Below are 18,758 nucleotides of genomic sequence, written 5' to 3' on the forward strand. Positions count from 1 at the left end.
TGAAAACAAGTTGGTAACCAGTACATTTTAAGACCATCCTCTCCCCTCTGCAAAGGGTCACGCACTGCAAATGAATGTTGGCATATCAAATCCTGAAAAAATTTACTATAGCTGTAATAGCTGCATTTCTGTTCTGTCCCCCCCTAGAATGGGAATGCAATCCCATAAATTGGGCCCCACAATTTAAAAAAGAATGTGAAAGTCCTTGAATGAGTCCAGAGGAGTGGAACCAAGCTGGGTGGATGGCATGCCATTGAGGAGCAGTTGAGGGCTCTGGCCTTGTCTCCTTTGGAGGCTGAGGGATGACACTGTTGCTCTCTGCAGCTTCCTGAGGAGGGGATATGGAGAGGGCAGTGCTGAGCTCTTCGCCCTCAGGTCCAGGGACAGCGCTCCTGGAAACGGTACAAAGCCATTCCAGGGAAGGTTCAGACTGGACATGAGGGAGCATTTCCTTATGAAGAGGGTGCTCAAACCCTGGAATGGGCATCCCTGAGAGGCAGTCAATGCCCCCGGCTTGTCAGTGTTGAAGAGGCATTGGGACAATGGCCTTAAGAGCAAGCTTTCGTTTTTGGTCAGCCCTGAAGGGTTCAGGCAGGTGGATGAGATGGTTGTTGTAGGTCTCCTGTAGCAGGCACAGGGCCTGCAAGGTCTCTCTGGCGGTCAGCAGCCTAAGATAAGAAATGCCTAGTCATGATGACTGGACCTAAGAAACCCCTCTTCCACCCTCGGACCCTTGTTATCTCTGTAAAATGATAGGTCACTTTTGCCTCGACCCTTACTACTGGACTGTTTTCCAAAACTCCTATACCCATATAAACCCCTATTACTGCCCAGTTCAGCAGAAGAACTGTCACTGGGACCCTTTGAGAAGATACCAATGAAGACACCTCTGTGGAACCTCACACAGCCTTCTCCTCTCTCTCCCTGGTCTGCTGAGGCACTTTGCAAGCAAAGAGCTGAAATCACTAAAGAGCTGAAAATCACCAAAGAGCTGAAAATCACCAAAGAGCTGATCTCACTTAAGAGCTGAGCTTGCTAAGATTGCCAGCAGCTTTGAGCCTGCCTGAGAGGCCTGGACAGGTTATGCTTAACTGGACTTCCCTGTCTGGGACACTCATGGCAGCTGGAGTCGGTGAGACCCCGAAAACCCCAGAGCTGCATTATATCCTCCAACTGAAATATCTGAGTCTGTTCAGTTCCAAGGGCTAGCTGCAGGGCTGCAGGGTCCCACCTGTGCCATTGCAAGGCTTGGTGAAGCCCTGGCACTCTCTGGAGCAAGAGCCTTGGGGTGGGTATGAAAGGTGTATGCAATATGCAGCACGTGGCCACCAACTCATGAAGAACTGAGAGACGTGATGAGGACTCAGCAGCCAGTGTTCTGTTCGTGGTGTTACCTCAAGTAACACCACTTGCACACATTCATCTCAGTACTTCTGTATGAATGCCAGAGAACCTGTGAATGAAATTTAAAGGCAAATGAATGGAAATGAAGTCAGTTTTGTTTCTAATAAAATCAGCTATTCAGTATATCATCCTGAGTTTTGCTGCGCTGGCTGTGCAAGGGAAGGGGAGGATGTTCTGACACTCCAGCAGGCTTGCCTGGGACACTTCACCCTCTTCAACAAAAATATCAGCAAGGAACCCTTAAGTGTTCAGTGACGTGAGTCCTGAGGTCCTGACATTCACTCTGAAAATGGTGCTACAGGATGAAATCACAGCAGGTATGGGCAGAGCCAAGCACTACAGAAAGGGCACTGGATTGCTTGCTGAAGTTGCAGTGTCTAATATTAGCCACAGGTCGGACACTTTAGAAAGCCTTTCAAGAAGGACAGAGGTTGTGGGACAGCTTTCCTGCCTGTAATCCCCTGGAGCAGCACACTCAACAGCAGGTCTTTGAGGCTTGTAACCCAAATCCTGCCAGGCTGCGCAGAGAGTACAAATGGCTCTTGGATACTTAGGTCTGTACCTAAAATAGGAACAAAGCTGCTCCCATGTGCCTCCCCACAGAGCTGGGGGAGGGGCTCACATGATATCTGAGAGTGTCCGTGGTGTCTGCATCTCTCCTACTTCACTTACAAAGTTGTACCTTTCTCTCAAGATACTGAACTTTGGCACCAGGCAATAAGCCACCTTCTCTGCACACCCAAGGTTGTAAGGATATCCAAGGACAACCAATTCAGGCTGATACATGGCAGGAAGAATGTGGAAGTAAGACAGTGCAGCAGCCGCCAGCAGCAGGAGCGGGTAAGTGAACTGCTATAAGCAGCGATGGGTGTGCGGTGTGGGACGCGCTGTCTCTGCACAGAGAATCTGAGGTCCCTCTCTGGCCCCAAACATTAGGGTTCAGAATCCAAATGACACCATAAGAGCAGACACCAGTGTCAGAATATTGGGGTGGGGGTGCCAGCGGGAAAGAGAGTAAGTGGAGTTGTGTCAATGGGCATCACCTGTCACTGCAGGATTTAGGGCAGAGTTCAGGTAGCAAACAGCTGCTGAGAGACAGATAAGGGGGACCCAATTAAGCCCAAGCAAAAAATTTTGCATCAGGCTTGACCAAATGAAGAAACTAAATGGCACAGAATTCGGGATTATCTAAGTGGGAAAAAGGAAAGTACATACACCAAAATATCAAGACAATGGTGTTAACAGGAAGCTGCATGTTAACTTCCTAGGCAATAGTATGATCAAAAGGAATGTCTTGAGAGGGTGTTGGCTCTCAAAGAGGAGCTGTTATTCCAGAAAATTCATAGAAGACATTGCTTCTACAGGAATAGCCATTGGTAAATGGAAGGAGACCTAGAAGATTTTCAAATTTTCCTATTTAAGAATGTTCTTTAAATCCCACCAGCCACTCTGCATTTCAGGGTAACTAAGATGGCAGAGACCTGTTCAAAGCACTCTGAGCACACTCTCTAGGAGAGTATGTAATTTATAAAGGTCCTGTGAGTAAAACTAAGCTCTTGCTGCTGTAGTGTGCAGGCTTCGATGGCATTCACAGATCCAGGCTCTGCACCACTGGCTCATACATTCCATTCCATTACTGCTGTACAGTTTTTTTTAATTGCTAGACTCCTTCTGCTTAAGTCATGTAAAACCCAATACCCCACTGGCCACAGTCAGTGCCAAAATGATGCCACATCTGGTACTGTGAGCAAGCAGATGTGGAGGCACCCAGGTGGAGATGGAATTCACAGCCTCTACAGAAGGAATCAACAGCAGACTTGGAACAGAGATACCTGCTTTCTGTGAAGACACTGGGGATTTATTTTAATGACCTGGCTTAGCTGATGACATGAAGACTTTAAGACTCCTCAGACTGTTAGTGTTAGGAGTGTTGGCATGAGTAATGTCACTGATTCAGAACATGAGCATTTCTAGAGAGGAGGTTTGGTGCAGTTAATCATGGTTGGGCTCCTCTTGAGAAGCATCAGTGATGTGTCAGCCATAGTATCTACCCCCTGACACCTTCATTGCCTGACCATAAACATATGCCTCACCATGATCTACAGGAAAGCCAGTTTCCAAGTTTGTCTGCTAGTGATGATTCTTTCAAAACTCCCACCTTACCCTGCTCTGACAAAAAAGCCATAAAGTGATAATAGAAAGGCATGTTCATAAGGATAGTCCTGTTAGCAACAGCATCTTATCAAATTTCAGGTGTAAATAATTGCACGTTCTTCCATGAACTACCTGTGCAGGTCCAGTTAGACACTGTCTCACAGCATCTTCTCTCAAGACCTGAGGAATTGCAGTATCTTCCAAAGACAAGCCTCCCCCTTTCTTCATAAACAGGATGTGTTTCAAGAGTAGATGAACCAATTCCATGAAAATGCTGTGTCCTGGTCTTGAGTTATAATGGCTTTGGGATCCTCACTAGGATGGAGAGGTGCACGAATAAGACAGTAGGATGAAGTGTTATGAGAGTCACAACTCAAGAGTGACTTAAATGCAAGAATCCACACAAGGTGAGATTTGTTGCAGATGAACCAATAAGGCTCCAATGGGCAGCAGCTCTGCCCAGATCAGTGCCACAGCAGGCACAAGCATTCACTCACCATTGCCAGACCTGAGCACATCCAGCTCTAGGGGTACCAGTGCTCAATTGCACTTGGAGTTTCATAGAATTACAGAATGGCTTGGATTGGAAAGGACCTTTAGGTCCATCTCATTCCCACCCCTGCCATGGGGCAGGGACACCTTCCACTATCCCAGGTTGCTCCAAGTCCCATCCAGCCTGGCCTTGAACACTTCCAGGGATGGGACAGCCACAGCTTTCCTGGGTAAAGTGTGCCAGGCCTCACCATCCTCACAGGGAAGAATTTTTTCCCAGTATCCCATCTAAGCCTGCCCTCTGGAAGTAGGAAGCCATTCCCCCTTGTCCTGTTCCTCCACTCCCCCTTGTCCTTCCTCCTTGCCCAAAGTCCCTCCCAAGCTCCCTTGGAGCCCCTTAAGGGAATAAAAGGGGCTCTGAGGTCTCCCTAGAGCCTTCTCCAGCCTGAACTAATTTTGCTTACCTCACGTCCTGCTGACTGGGAGGAACTTAATTTTCCCACTCGAGGGTGCTGTTCCCATTGGCAAAGGCCACCCTTCTGCTTTTCCAGTGCCCAGCATCACATCCCAGAGCTCACAGACAAAATGGCCATCAGGCTTGCTCAGAGCTTCATTTGGACACACTGAACAGGGTTTCAGAGGGTAACATTCTTGTGGACTCTAACTAGAGGACTTGTTTGACCTCTGAACATATTATCATCCTGTTCACAGTGGGCATCTGCTGGATAAATGATTACATTTTTATAAACCTGTGTATACTCATAAATATATTGTCATATAAATACTAACCCAGCAGGGGTTCAGCAGTCCATATTCTGAAATGATAAGTGATTTTGAAGCACCTCATATCCTAATTGTTTCATGAAGTATTGAACAAACCTGATAGGTAAGAGACTGGGTGCCCATCTTTGTCCTTCAGACCCCTTTGGATGTCTCAAGGTACAGATCCCAAAAAACCTGGTATCTTTCATGGCTTGAAGGCAGCACTCTGCAGAGGGATTGAGTAGCAGTATTCAGCACTTGTAATTCTAGACTCACCATGATTTATGATTATGGACTGCTGAGGCATGCAGGGTTAGCCCTTCTGAGCAAGGCTCTGCTCTGAGCTGCTTTGCTGTGTGGAGGTTGGTGCTGGGTTGTGCTGCTGCAGCTCTGCGTGCTGGGAACCCTCTGGTGAGGACACAGATGGGTCCTCCTGAGGGGGAGGCCTTGGGTCACACCTCTGTAACTAAAAGAGTCAAAGTGAATGCAAGGGAAATAAAAGGCAAACAACACCTGAGCACCTTCCTTTGCTCCAGGAGTCTTAGATGGTTTTGTTCCACCTATTGCACACACTGAAACAAGCACTTTTGCTCGTGGAAAGCCCAATCCCAATCCTTTGGAAGTCAGTGGGAGTTTTTGTCAGTGGGCTTCAGATCAGCCCCAGAAAAACTGGCTCTATAAATATGGTCATTGCAGATAAAGCACTGTTTTAAGATGGTTTCAGTGATGTCACACAAGGAGATACTGGACAACCACCTGCTTGTAGGTGTACAGGTGTCCCCTGGAGCTCTGAGATGGCCAGAGTTTCCTGACAGGATTGTAAAAGCAGGGCCCCAGTACTTTGTGCAACTATGGTCTCTGATGTGCTGTGGCAACCTGGCTACTGTAACTGAGACTGTTTACAAGCCATCCCTTTGCCAGCAGCTGGACTGTGCATTGCCTAGTGGGAATGGAGCAGGTGGATTCAAATGGGTAAGCGAGAAAACTATCAGCAAGTCACGGTGTTTGTTTTAAAATTGTTCACATTTCTGTCTGCAAAGGTATTTATAACCATGCTCATCATAACCGTGCTGACTACAGCTTTAGAAAAGTCTGGCAAGAAAGAGCTGATGGACAGCATTTCAGTGAGACAAGGGAACAGCCTTAAGTGCTCCAAGAATACATTATAGCACAGGAACAGCAAACAGGATCTGTGCTCCCAAGGCTTGAGAGCAAGAATGACGGAGTGGAATTTTTTTTGGCCTGCGTAACACAGGACAGAATAGATCATCTCAAGGGGGTTTTTTTCCGGCCTTAAAATCTACACAGCTGTACTGCACTGATTCCAAAGCCGGGGTCCACAGAAGGAGCACTTTCTCCCTGTTTCGACTGAAATACTATGTATTACTTTAACCACTGTTTTCTGTGTAAAGAGCAGCTGCAATTTCGCTGAAGGAGCCCTGGGTCCCTCGCGCCGAGATCTCCCCGCGCGGCCGCCCTGAGCCGGGGCCGGGCGGGCAGGGCAGCGCGGGGAGCGGAGCGGAGAGGGGCAGTGCCGGGAGCGGAGCGAAGCGGAGCGGGGCAGCGCCGGGAGCGGAGCAGAGACGGGCAGCGCCGGGAGCGAGCAGAGAGAGGCAGTACCGGGAGCGGAGCACAGCGAAGCAGTGCCGGGAGCAGAGAGAGGCAGTGCCGGGAGCGAGCAGAGAGAGGCAGTGCCGGGAGCAGAGAGAGGCAGTGCCGGGAGCGAGCAGAGAGAGGCAGCGCCGGGAGCGAGCAGAGAGAGAGAGGCAGCGCCGGGAGCACAGCGAGGCAGTGCCGGGCCCGCCGCCGGCTGCTCCGCCCGGGCGCGCAGGGGCCGCTCGCGGGGCGCGGCGGGGTCCGGGCCGGCGCCGCCCGGTGCGCGAGGCCGGAGGTGAGCGGGCGGCGGGCGGGGGCCGCGGGGGCCGCGGGAGCCGCGGGGCCGGGAGCGCTCAGCGAGCGGCGAGCACGGGAGCGTCGCTTTCACCCCGTGGCATGAAAAGCGATGCGACTGAGGAAGATTTTCTTGGCAGCAATGAAAACTGTTCTCAGAGAAAAGGACGACAAAGCTGGGCAGGAGGCTGAGATATTTCGTTTGTGATTTGAATTTTTCTTAGAAAGATTTGTGTAATGAGCAAAATTCAAGTAGGATAACGACAAAAAACCAACCAAGCAAAGCAACCCTAATTTTAGACTGGAGTTGCCGAAAACCTCAAATCAGATACTTGACAGCAAATTCCACTTCTGGAATCGTTTAAAGCCTGACCAGCTGGTAGGTTTTAGGAGGAAATGGCAATCAGATAAGAGTAAACTCAGGTGTCAGGGCATGAGGTGAGTGTTTCTGGAGCAGACCGGTGTTAATTTGCAGTCTGACAGCTGAATTTTAGCTCACCAGATTGGAAAATGCATCTTTATCAATATCAGTTTATCATCTTTTAAAGGTAATTCCTTCTTTTGAAAATGTAATATGGAGTTTTGTGAGATAAGTTTGGTCAAAGTCAGATGGAAGGTGTGTGTGAGAGGACGCATGTGGTGAAGTTTGTCCTCAGAAGGAATCTACCTCTCCTTCTGCCAACAGTGAGAACTGGGGTGAGGTGTGAGACTCAGCTGGTGATTGATGAATCTACATGCTCAGGTTTATCAAGATAGCCATGAGGCTTGAAAATGCAGAGGATTTTTTTCTGTATTTCTGTTTAAAAGAAAAAAGAAAAAAAAGGACAAAGCTTTTTTTTACCTGGGAGTTGTACACTGAAAGATAAGACTTTGTGGTGCTTATGTTCAGAGCAGCAAAGAAGCTGCCAAAATGGAAAAATGCAGCCAAAAGAGCTTTTTACTGAGCATCAAAGCTGCTGAGGCTTATTAGTTGTTAAAATCTGTTCAAATTTGCATATAATATTAATTTTCTTAATCTAATCCCCATCTAATGTCAGAGTTTTGTTAAGGAGATAAAGCAGAGTAGAGACTTCACAGCTTGACAGCTGCTTCCAGACAGGAAGGAGGGTAAACACCTGCAATGAAAAATTATTATTGTCCTTTTCTTTTGTTATAGTCTACCAAAATCCACAGAAGTGGCTTTGTTTTGCTGTCTGTCACACCAGTAACTACAAGAGACTTGGCTCCTCTGTTCACATGTGGCAAAGATTAGATTCATGCTGCCAACCTTTCATGTTGGGCTGAAAGATTTCAGCTCTAATCAAAATAAAAAACTCGTCTGAGTTGGTGTCCTTTTCCCATGTTGTTGGATGGTGTCTGGGAAGCCCCTGCATTGCCAAATGAGAGACAAGTGGTGCTTGAGGATGTCTCAGCTATCTGCTCTTGCTCCCCAAGTCTGTCTGGGGACACCAACCTGTCTGAACTCCAGAGGCTCACGGTTGTGTACTCGTGCAGGCATCCTCACAGGCTTCAAAGTTCAGTTTCCTGGTATCTGCCTTTCTGTTGAAATAGAGTTAAATAAGGCTTCTTTTTAAAGCTTCTCCTCGTGATGGAGCTTTTTTCTTCACTTCCTGAGGTCACCAGATTGATGGAGCACATTTCCATTGGGTTTTTAAACACCACTTACAGTTTCTGATGTCCTTTTGAATGCTGAACTTAAATGATGTCTGATCTGAAGGAGAGCATGAGCTCTGGAAAGTCAGTATCTTGACAACATCCAATCTTTTATAAACCTGGCAGTGTCCAATAAACACAAAAATTACTAATTCAGGCATTCCTGCAATTTATGTTTTTTCTGACAGGCTGCTAATTAGAATCCTTAATCATATTCATGAGCCCAAGAAGGCTCAAGAAGCAAAAAGGTGTCAGGAAAGTCCAATTGCTTTCTGTTCTTTGAGATACATAACAAGAAAATTGATACTGTTTTTCTAAATTTTTATTTTCTATTTTAACTCTAGCTTTTATAAAACCCTAGACTCTTTCCTGCGAAGCTCTTTGGGGGAAATTGCTTTCAGGCTCATAGAGTTATCCAAATTTTTCTTTTCTGACATGTTTATGGCAGAGAACAATACTTTGCAGGGCAGGAAAGGAAGTGAAAGCCTTTGTAGATCACTTATTTTAGCATTATTCTAGGAAGTGGCTTATGTGGGCTCAATATACAGAAGTCAAACTGCAAAGCTGCTAATTCTGCTTGTGAAAAGTGACTGTGGTAAAGGAGTGTTTAGTCAATACAGCTACAGATGACAAGGCTCCAGCCATCTGGGCGCACGCCTGAGCTTGGTCTCCTTTTCTTCCAAGGTACAAGTCCATGGGACTTCTCTTTTTGGAGAGCACTGTGCACAGAACTAGAACACGAGTTGGGTTTGTGACCAGTGCTTGAAGCAGATTGAGGCACATCACAGCTGAGCTGCAGCAGCTGGGTTGCCACCTGCCAAGGTCATGATGATTTGTCCAGACTTTGGAAGCAGTGGTTGTAAATGAAAGATCCCTCAGGGAATCTCCGGATCCTAATTCATAGCAAATTTCTCTGCAAGAGAGTAAAATGCAGCTAGAATGTTATTGGACGCTACTTTTTCAGGTCTAAGATGAGTAGGGGATAGTTCTTTAAGCTTGTTACTCAATCCTGAGAGAAATAGGAGAAAAATACAGGCATGGTGTTTGGTGTCATATGATCCAGAGGGTCCCTCAGTTGTGTATGTACACCCAGAAATTGCTTGGGGGTGCATCTATCACATATTTAGGCTTAATTTTCTGGTGGGTTTTTTTGTGTGTGTGTTTTGGGTTTTTTGTTTGTTTGTTTGGGGGTTTTTTGTTTGTCTTTTTCTTTTTGTTGTTGGTGGTGGTTTTTGTTTGGTTTGGTTTTTTGGGTTTTTTTAGGTTCCTTTTGCAAAGGTCAGTAAGGACTCGATGATATGAATCCCGATATTTCCAGGTATGGTGTAGCAGATGGGCGTTTGGAGTTCAGCAGAGGTACGGTTTCATTAGCTTGAGCTGTGTTCCTGTAGAGAGAGGTGCCACCTTTGCCAGGTCCAGGCCACTTCTCATTTCCCCCTACACCTTACATTGAGCCTGCACAAATGATTTTGAAGCCAGGAGGTAAATTGCACTGAGGAACTGGCACGGGGTAAAATCACCCCCAAGTAATAAAACCAGAAAAAGTTTGGTTTAAACCCAGATCTTTTTCTCAAGCTGGTTCTCTGTGAAGCCTGACAAATCGCTGTGCAGAGCGTGGCAGGGTGGTGGCAGTGATGTGGGAGAGCTGGCCAGGAACGGGTGGAGGCCGGGGTCCAGTCTTTGATGGCTCTGTTGGTTTACTCTGGCTCTCAGTTGTAAGGAGCCTCTCTCAGCAGGGGGATCTTCATGCTGGAAAGAGCAGCAGTTTCATTTTAAGGACTGTAGTGGATCTCTCCACCCACTGATACAATCTTAAAGGAAGCACATCTGTTTCTTTTCCCACTGTGGTCCTCCAGTCTTAGGCTTTGTTCAGGTGAAAACAAACTTAGAAGAAAGGAGATTGTAGAACATGAAAGAACTGACATGCACAAGTCAGAACAAATAGTCCATCTTGATTTTCTGTACTGTAGGGTGTAAGTAACATGTACTTGTTCTTTGAAATGCTGAGTCATTATATCACAGCATTTTCTGAAAAATCACATTTGTTTAATACATTTAGGCTCATTAGATATATCCAGACATTACTATGACATAACAAGTCCACACTAAAATCCAGTGGGGGTGCAGCTGAACTGAGGGGCATGCAGTTTTGAACTGACTCCACTTTAGCTGTGAATTTAGAGCCTGTTGATAAGAACAAAAGTGTCATGAGATTTCTGGAGTCAGAATTGTTTATTGTGTTCTGTGTTTTATATCCTGCTTGTATTTCCAATGTCTGTTCCAGGTTTCTTCCCTGTGGGAGAAAAGCCACGCTTTCATGTAAAGGAAAAGTAGAAGTCAAAAGGCTTACTTCAAAATAGATTGCTCTAGAGGAAGCCAAAATCTTGTAATTATTTCTTATAAGTAAAATTAATTATCCTCGTTCTAGTTAATACTGAGATATTGAACATTTCAGTGGCATCTGTTGTAGGTGTAGAGTTTGCACATTTCCAGCCCCATTTCATTGCAATGCCACACACTGCAGGTTCTGTTGTAAAGGCTGGAGCTCAGGGAGCCCCTAGACCTGGAGTGCACCTGAAAGGAGCTGTAGGGGAACCTCTGCCAGGAGCTGGGCACTGCCCCCTGCCCAGCAGCATGGACAGCCCTGGAATGCCCCGTGCAGCTTCTGGTTCTGGATGAGTTCCAGGAGCTGCTGCCAGCCCAGGCTGGGCCTGCTGTGAAGCTGCCACAAAGGGCTGAGGATGCAAAGTGTTGTTCTCCACTGGATGCATCCTGGCCACCACAGGTGTTGGCAGAGCTCCTGCCCTTGGGCCTGCTTGTGGTGTGACTCAGTGCTCCTGGTCTCACACACTGACCTGGCTGTGGGGTGCTTTTCACCATAACTAGGTGTCTGCAAGTCTGTTCTGTGCCCTTAGCCACCCTCCTCATTCAAATTAAGGTTTGCATTTTATTGTGGGTCTCTGCTCTATGCATGTATTCACCTTTAGTATATCTGTATCGAAGGTTTCATATTTAATTCTACTGGCATTCTATAGCAGGTTCTTCTTAAGTAAAAAGAAAAAAAAGTCATAATTTTCCCAGTTTTGAAAGTCCACTTAAGGCTGTTCTGTTGGGGGTTGTTTTTGTAGTGCATGCCTCAGCAGGTTTGTCCAGAATTAAACAGCAATGTCAAGAACCCAGTGCATGTTCCCCACTCCTTTTCCAATATGCATTAGTTTTAATTAATCCAGGAGTTTTATTTGGAAAAATAGGAAATACATTCAAAGAGGACTGCAGTAATTCCATAAACTTTGAGACTGATTCACCTTTTACCGAAACTGGTTTTGATCAGAACTAGTGTCTTTGTTTTAAAAGTCAGTTCCAAAAATAAAGAAATTCTTAAAATACTTTTCTTTCTGAGGTTGCTGCGCTGGTAGTCACAGGTTATGGCATATGCCTTCCAACCCAACAAATGCCAAGGCTTTGAATCAAAGCAGATAAGGAAAAATAAATTGTGAAAGAGGTAAACTACAGGCTGTGTTCACATTATTTTGTTTGTAATGAGCAGTGTTATTTTTATCCCTGAGGTACTCTAAGAGCTTTTGGGACAACAGCTTCCCTGTGGTTCATCTGTCTGTCTTCATACATATTTGAAAGATCCTTCTGCAGGGTTTGAAAGATGAATTATCAGAGTTTGTGTTTAATGTTTTCAAAGAAAAGATCAGAGGAATTTTTCTGTTTAGAGAGGATATTGAATTAAAAGCATGAAAGCAGAATTCCCCAAATAATCCCTTCTGTATGACTTTTCTTGTAAAGTTACTTGTGGTGAACTGAAGCAAGAAGAAAGTGACCCTCGGTATCAGCGTTTTAAAAATAAACCCTTAGCTCAGGCAGCTGAGCCAGGGCAGTGCCCGGGAGCCGGGGGTGCTGCTGCTGGGATGGGGGATGGGGTGTCCGAGTTCTCTCTCAGACCCTTCAGCAAACACTGGCTCCTCATTAGAGCAGGAGGAGTCCGGCTTGAGGAGGGACTGTGTTCCCCAGAAGACCAAGAGGACCCCCAGGGCTGAGCAATCCCAATGAGCCCTGTCTGTGTCCAGCGGGATCCCTCATTGGAAGGGTCCCACTGCACATGTGGTTATAACATCCCATAATGCCAGAATTACTGGATAAATAGCACAGTTGTTGCAGCCTTCAAATCTTGACAAGGAATACACCGTCCTCCAGTGATTTGTTTATGTAATAGATAAAGCTCCATTGGAGGCAGGTTCTCTTCATGTTAGCCACCTTCCAGCAAAGAAAAGAGCTCAATGCCTATGGAAACAACTGGAGTTTTACATTCTGCTTTATAGGCTGCTCCTATCACAGAGCTTTTAAGTTATTTGTGCTAATGAAGAATAATTCATATTCACATTTGCTTTTCAATGAACATCATCACGTGATAGATTGCATTACTCATTAAGCAGTAATGCTTGTGAAAAGTGATTCTCAATGGTTTTAAACTTGGAGAAAGGCAAATCTTTCTATCAGTTGCTATCTCAATGTTTTTGACATATTTTGCTTTTGCAGTAATGTTGGGAATGTAGATGTTCTCAGATAAAGTTTTATGTTTTGTGTTTTGAAATGAAAAATCATGAAAGCATGTACTACTTTTACAGGTAGGAGTATAATTTAAAAGAATCTTAATTTTAGCGTAATTATTTTTTTTTTCCCTAAGCTTTGGAACAGGCTGGGGAGTTTGCAAGAACAAATACCTGGGAAACTGATGGAACAGTTGATACTGAAATTTAAAGACAACTCATAGAAAGTAATTAAAGCCTATGTGTTTCCTGCATGAGGGAGGAGAGCGAGGGTTGTGTGAAAAGTCATTTACTGTGTGTGTAGGTGTACTGCATTGTAATACAGGATGCCTCCCTCAACTTCACGCAACAGATTAATCCTAAATGATAGGTAAGCACTTTTCTAATCTATGTTGGCATTAAAGATGATCCAATTCCACTTTGCTGTTTGATCTTTGCGAGGTCTGTGGCAGAGGTTGCACAGATCGGTCCCTGAGGCCTCCTTGTTTAACACAGCAGGTTCTCTTGTTTTGACCCAACATTGGCTGTTCAGGAGTTCAGCGCTCAGGGGGATGCTCAGATGTGCTGGTGTGATGAATTAGAAAACTTGACTGGGGAAATGGCCTGGCTGGAGGAGAAAGAGGGATAAGAGTGCTTGATTCACTGTAGGGCTTGACTGTATGAATTAGGAGCAATGGTGACACTTTGGGCTGCAGGGAAGTAGGAACTGTAGGTGAAGCTATGGATGAAGAGCTTCTGAGGGCTGCACAGACTGTGGAACCTGGGGTGTGGCTGAAGACAAAAGGACAGGAGAGGAGGAGCTGTCCTGGAAGGGACCAGAAGGGCTTGCCAAGGGTGATTCTTAGAGGTGAGGAGAGGGCCATCACAACAGTACGATTATTTAGGAATGTTTATGCCTCAAAAGGGCTGGAGAGTCAGGTAATGCATTGGAGAAGCATTGCACTGTCACATGAGCTCATAAGAGGCTTTATTGAGTGCTGTGTTGGTTTTTTAATGTGATTCAAGTATGGCTTGGAAGCTTGAACCTACTACCTGCTTTTTGTTATTCTCAATTTTTAAGTTAGGATTAAACTTTTTAAGGCCTGGGATATGTTTGTAGAGTAGCAGGGTTAGTGATAATCTGTTGAGTGATTGCAGTTGGTAGTAGAAACAATGTCAGGGGTATGTATTGTAATGAATTATCTGGACAAATATTTTTTGTTCCTCCAGCATCTGAACATCCATGCACATAAACTGGGTTGTAAGGCCAGAACTTGCCTTTGGAAGAGTTTCTCACAAAGTTATTGCTGTCCAGGCTCAAAGTCTTGAGCCTTATTTAGTGTGTATTCTCACAGTGTGATTCCTTTTTGTACCTTTCTCTTCCAAAATCTGTCAAAAGGCTTCTATTGGTGCATGAACTGCTTGTTGGTACAATCTTTGTGGATAAATAGCATTTCTGTTTAGAGGCTTTTTGGCAGTTTTTACTGTCTCTTAATTCAGATTGAAGGACATGATCTCATTAAGATTGCCTGACTCTTTCTTTGATACTGAAAAAATTTAGAGAAAGAACAGGTGAGCAGTTCTAGGAGAAGTAATCTCCCTCTTGATTCTTTCAGTGATCTTCCAACCTGACTTCTTAGCTCACTGTGGCCTGAGGCCAATAACTAGATTTTTTTCCTCAGTTCTATCAAGTGATGTCAGACAGTGACGGCTGTTTCTACAGTGAGACTGGAGGAAATAGTAGGTGTCAGGAGAAAGAATGAAGGAAAAAATGCAAAGAAATTGATAAGTAGCTCATTTGGGGTTTATAGGTACCTCCTTCTTATATTTTACATTTGCACTCTTGAGAAACCCACATAGGTCTGGACTGTGTGTTTTGTGGAGATGTTGTAGCTGGTGCTTTGACACCGGTGGTGTCTGATGTTCTTACTAAGCCATGATATGGTCTGTAGCTTTCTGCACAGGGATGTGGCCAAACAGTCAGCATGCAGTCTCTTGTGGTTTTCCGCTGATTTTTGTTTTGTTTTTGTTTGTTTGTACAGTTAATGTTCAGTAGCAGAACATTGTTCCCAAGTGTCAGGACAACAAGGTTTTTGTTACCTCACTCTGTCCTTGGAAGGCGTGTTACTTCATGTTAGCATGTAACAGGAATGTTACTGCATTTAATAATTCAGCCGTGAACTAGGTACCAGCCAAACAGCAAAAGTCTTCTTGCTTTTACCCTGATAATTCAATACAGCACTTTGTTTTTCAGACTAGTTTGATGAGTGCTGCAGTTCAGCCCAGGTTTTTTGCAGCATTAGTAGGGAAGGATCTCCAGGTTCTTGGAGGAAAGATATGGTAGAAACAGCTGTGGTATTTCAAAATTTGAATCTACCTTCTTGGGTTTTTCTTAAGTTTCAGGAGAGGAGATTTGTGCTTCTTCAGGGATCTGCTTGGCAGGAGTTCATGGGAGACTCTCCTGGCAGGTAAAGGTGCTGATCTTCCAGAACCAGATCCAAGCACATGTAGTCCATTGCAACATGCAAAAAGACAAACAAACATGGTAGGAGGCAAAGGAGCATGAGCATGGAGCTGTTGTTTGAGCTCAAACACAAGCAGGAAGCATCAGGAAGGTGGGAGAGGTATGAATGGCCAAGAGCAATACAGAAATGTTGCCTGGGGAAAGAAGGATGCAGGGAGGAAAGCTGAAGCTCAGCTGGAGTGAGGGGTGTGAAGAGCACCCAGAGCAGCTTCTGAAAGTACATTGGTAGCAAGAAAGAAGCTAAGAAACATTTGGACACACTGCTCTGACCACCTTTTGACCAAAGACATTGTGAAGCCAGAAGTATCTGGGGCCTTTCGGCCTTGTTTTTAGCTGAATAAACTAATGCTTGTTTTTCACTGGGCAAAAGCAGGAAGTTGTACTCGTTCCCCTCAGTGAGGGATGACTGAATGAGAAGAGCTGTCTGATTTGCATTCTGACGTGGTGAGTGACATCAGCTGAAACCCTGCTGTGCTGTGGGTGATAGCTGCAGTGTGTTCAGAGCCAGCACTCACAGGCACAGCAGCCCAGCAGGGAAGGAGCTGGCAAGTGGAGCATAAGGTATGGGAGGTTAGTATGTACTTTATGCTGGGTGAGGAAGATGTTCTCTGCAGATCTAGGTAGGCAAGTTTGTCTATTGTAGGACTTTTATTTGCGGTTTCAAATGTTTAATTGGGCATTTTAGGGGTTTTCTGCAACAGAGCTCTCCCAAAAGATGGAAATTTTGGCCTTTGAACAGAGCAGCGTGTGACTTGGAAAATGAATTTATTCTTGTGTAAACAGCAGACATGAAATAATTTGGTAGGAAATGTCAGCTGGTAGATCTAGGTGAGGAAAACATCCAAAAGCTAGGAAGTTGAAGGTAATTGGACATTGGTGGAGAAACAAGGCTGCACAAATAATTTCAAATTTTCAGTTATCTTCCAAAAAAAAAGGATATGGAGAACAGAGTCTGGGTGAGGAGAGTGAGCCTGGAGAACATAGTGTTGGTGATTACAAAGGTGAGGAGGTTGTGGTTTCATTTCTCTTGCTACTGGTCAGAGTTGAAACATCTTATTTGAGTCAAAAACAAATGGAGGTTCTTCCAGAAGCTGTAGTTTTAGGGAAAAGGGTATGTAGAGTCACAAGAGAAAGAGAGAAGAAGGCTGAGGAACTAGAGAAATAAAGCAGAATTATCTGCAGGTAAAAAGAGATTAATGACAAAACTTGAACACGTGGTTGGAGATTCTGCATCAGTTATGGCCAGAGCAAGCAGGCTTGTAAAAATCTGCAAAAGAAGTTCAAAGAAATGGAGGTGTACAGGGTGATGAGTTCCATAGGAATGTTACTTTGACAGGTTGAGGAAGCATGCTAGGAGAGCTAAGTAAGGCCAGTAAGTTGTTCATGGACTGGAACTATATGGAAAGGTTTAAATATCTTTTCATTACCATGGGAGGACCTTCTTAGGCATTTTTCTTAATTGATAACTTTCAGCTGAGTCCCTTGGACACTGTCCATCCATGGTTAAATTTACATTATAAGAAAAGCCTTAAAATGGTGAAGAACCAAGGGAAACATAGATAAAAAAGGGATCTCGGGCAGGGGAAGTGTTGTTTTGAGTAAGGTGATATCTGAAAGCAGATATGACTCCAGGACGCTAACAGAGATGAGGAAATGGAAATGAACATATCAAAACTGAAGTGAAATTTGAAAAGCCTAAGGTATTCCCTTCAGGCAGGTGACTCTAACTAACTAATCTCTGTCTCAGTATGCTGAAAATAATGCTACATGTAATTAAAAATTTTGGAGCAGAGATTTTTTTATCCATAAATTTTACCAAATCTTTAGTGATTTTTTAATCTATAAATTTTACCAAGTCTTGATATATATTAGAAGAAATGTATAAAAGATTTTACCAAAAAAAGAAGCAAAAATTATCCTAGAACTATAATACTATAATACCAGTATTGTGATCATTAGTGTGAAAGTTTAAAAAAAGAAAAATCCTTGGAGATGGAGATTAAGATGTTAAATATAATATGAGTATTCAAAAGATAGCCTGTGCTATGTTAGTCAGAGCTTTATTTGATAAAATTATTTCTTTATACCTAAAAGAGACACAGTAATTTTCATGTCTAAACTAGTAACTTCTCTTGGGTTGCAAGTAGTTTTAGTTGAAGACATCAGAATTATGGAAAATATCAAACAAGAAACTGCCTAGAAAAGCTATCAGGAGAGAATTTACTCATGAAGTTCTTGGCTAATTGATTTCTTAGTAAAATGACTTAAAGGTTCAAAGACATAATAGGCAATGGAAACTCAAATTTAGGCAATATGGACCAGAGTAGGGCAGGAACACAATGGCTCCAAATTCCAGTTTGAAATAACAGGAACCTTTAGAACTATATGGAAGACTTTGTTTCTCAACCCCAGTTTCTTGGGAAGATAGGACAAGCCTCTCCATTTTGGTCTCCAGCAAATCAAGATTGAAGAAGTGTTTTTGGTTTTCTTTAGCCTTAACCCCATGGAAAAATAAAGCAGCTTGACTCGAGAAGCAGCATAACTGCATCCTTGTGGTGGTGTGCTTCCCCATTAACTGGTGATTTCCCCTGTGGCAGTGCTGTGCTGCAGGCGATATTTGCATCCTGGGAAAACTGGCCCTACCAGGAAGGCTGCTGCAGGAATCCCCGCGCTGCTCTGGCAGCCAGGCCATTAACGTGGTGCTGCAATTAAACTAATAAGACTTGGCTGACCTAAATGGCTTGGCCCAGAGCCACTGCAGGGATGTTTGTACCTTTGGCATGGTTCACCCACAAACCTGTATAATCCACCTGCAGACAATGGCCCATGTCTGCTGTAATTGAGCACTCGAGGCCTCTGTAGCCAGTTCTTTCCAAGACGTGTAAGCTGTTTCTCTCTGTTTCGTCTCCACCCTTATCTGCTATAGTCACGCATGTAAATTTACATGAATATTTGTGTACCTATATATTAATGTTTTGCTTGGGAATGGAGTCTGTAAGTGAAGCAAGAGGGTAACTCTTTGAAGATGTAAGCAACAGTTAACATTGCCTGGGTAAACCTGCTTAGCCATTTTACCTGTGAGACGAGCAGTAACCTCCTTAGCTGGATGTCCTGCTTCTTCTCAAACAGTTCTGCTTTGAAAGCAAAACCAAGCACAAACCTGGCCCTGCAGGGTTCAGTGCAGTGGTGTTCTGTGGCTCAGGGTGGGGAGCCCTGCTGTGCTGCTCTGCTGCAGGCACTGCAGATGCAGCAATTCCTGCTCTCCTTGGAGCAGCCCAGCAAGCCGAACAGCAGAGACCTTTGCAATGCTGAGGATTCAGATGAAACCACTATGTTCACAAAAA

General features: G+C 44.6%; 1 protein-coding gene across 2 annotated transcripts in view; it reads left to right on the forward strand.

Annotated features, from left to right (window-relative positions):
• The first annotated feature begins 5,954 nt into the window (after positions 1-5,954).
• LOC139602205 (ceramide synthase 4-like) overlaps positions 5,955-18,758 on the forward strand; it is a 40,272-nt gene continuing 27,468 nt past the window's right edge. Inside the window, exons 1-2 of one of the 2 annotated variants that reach the window (XM_071451828.1) lie at positions 5,955-6,548; positions 6,579-6,703. The gene's annotated coding sequence lies outside the window, so the exon portion shown is untranslated. Of the gene's footprint in view, positions 6,704-18,758 lie in introns of both variants that reach the window. The other variant, XM_071451829.1, reaches the window with a different exon arrangement.

The sequence above is a fragment of the Agelaius tricolor genome, unplaced genomic scaffold (assembly GCF_023055355.1).
Source record: "Agelaius tricolor isolate 1412-34295 unplaced genomic scaffold, bAgeTri1.0.p SCAF_33, whole genome shotgun sequence".
In the NCBI taxonomy this organism is placed as follows: Eukaryota; Metazoa; Chordata; class Aves; order Passeriformes; family Icteridae; genus Agelaius; species Agelaius tricolor.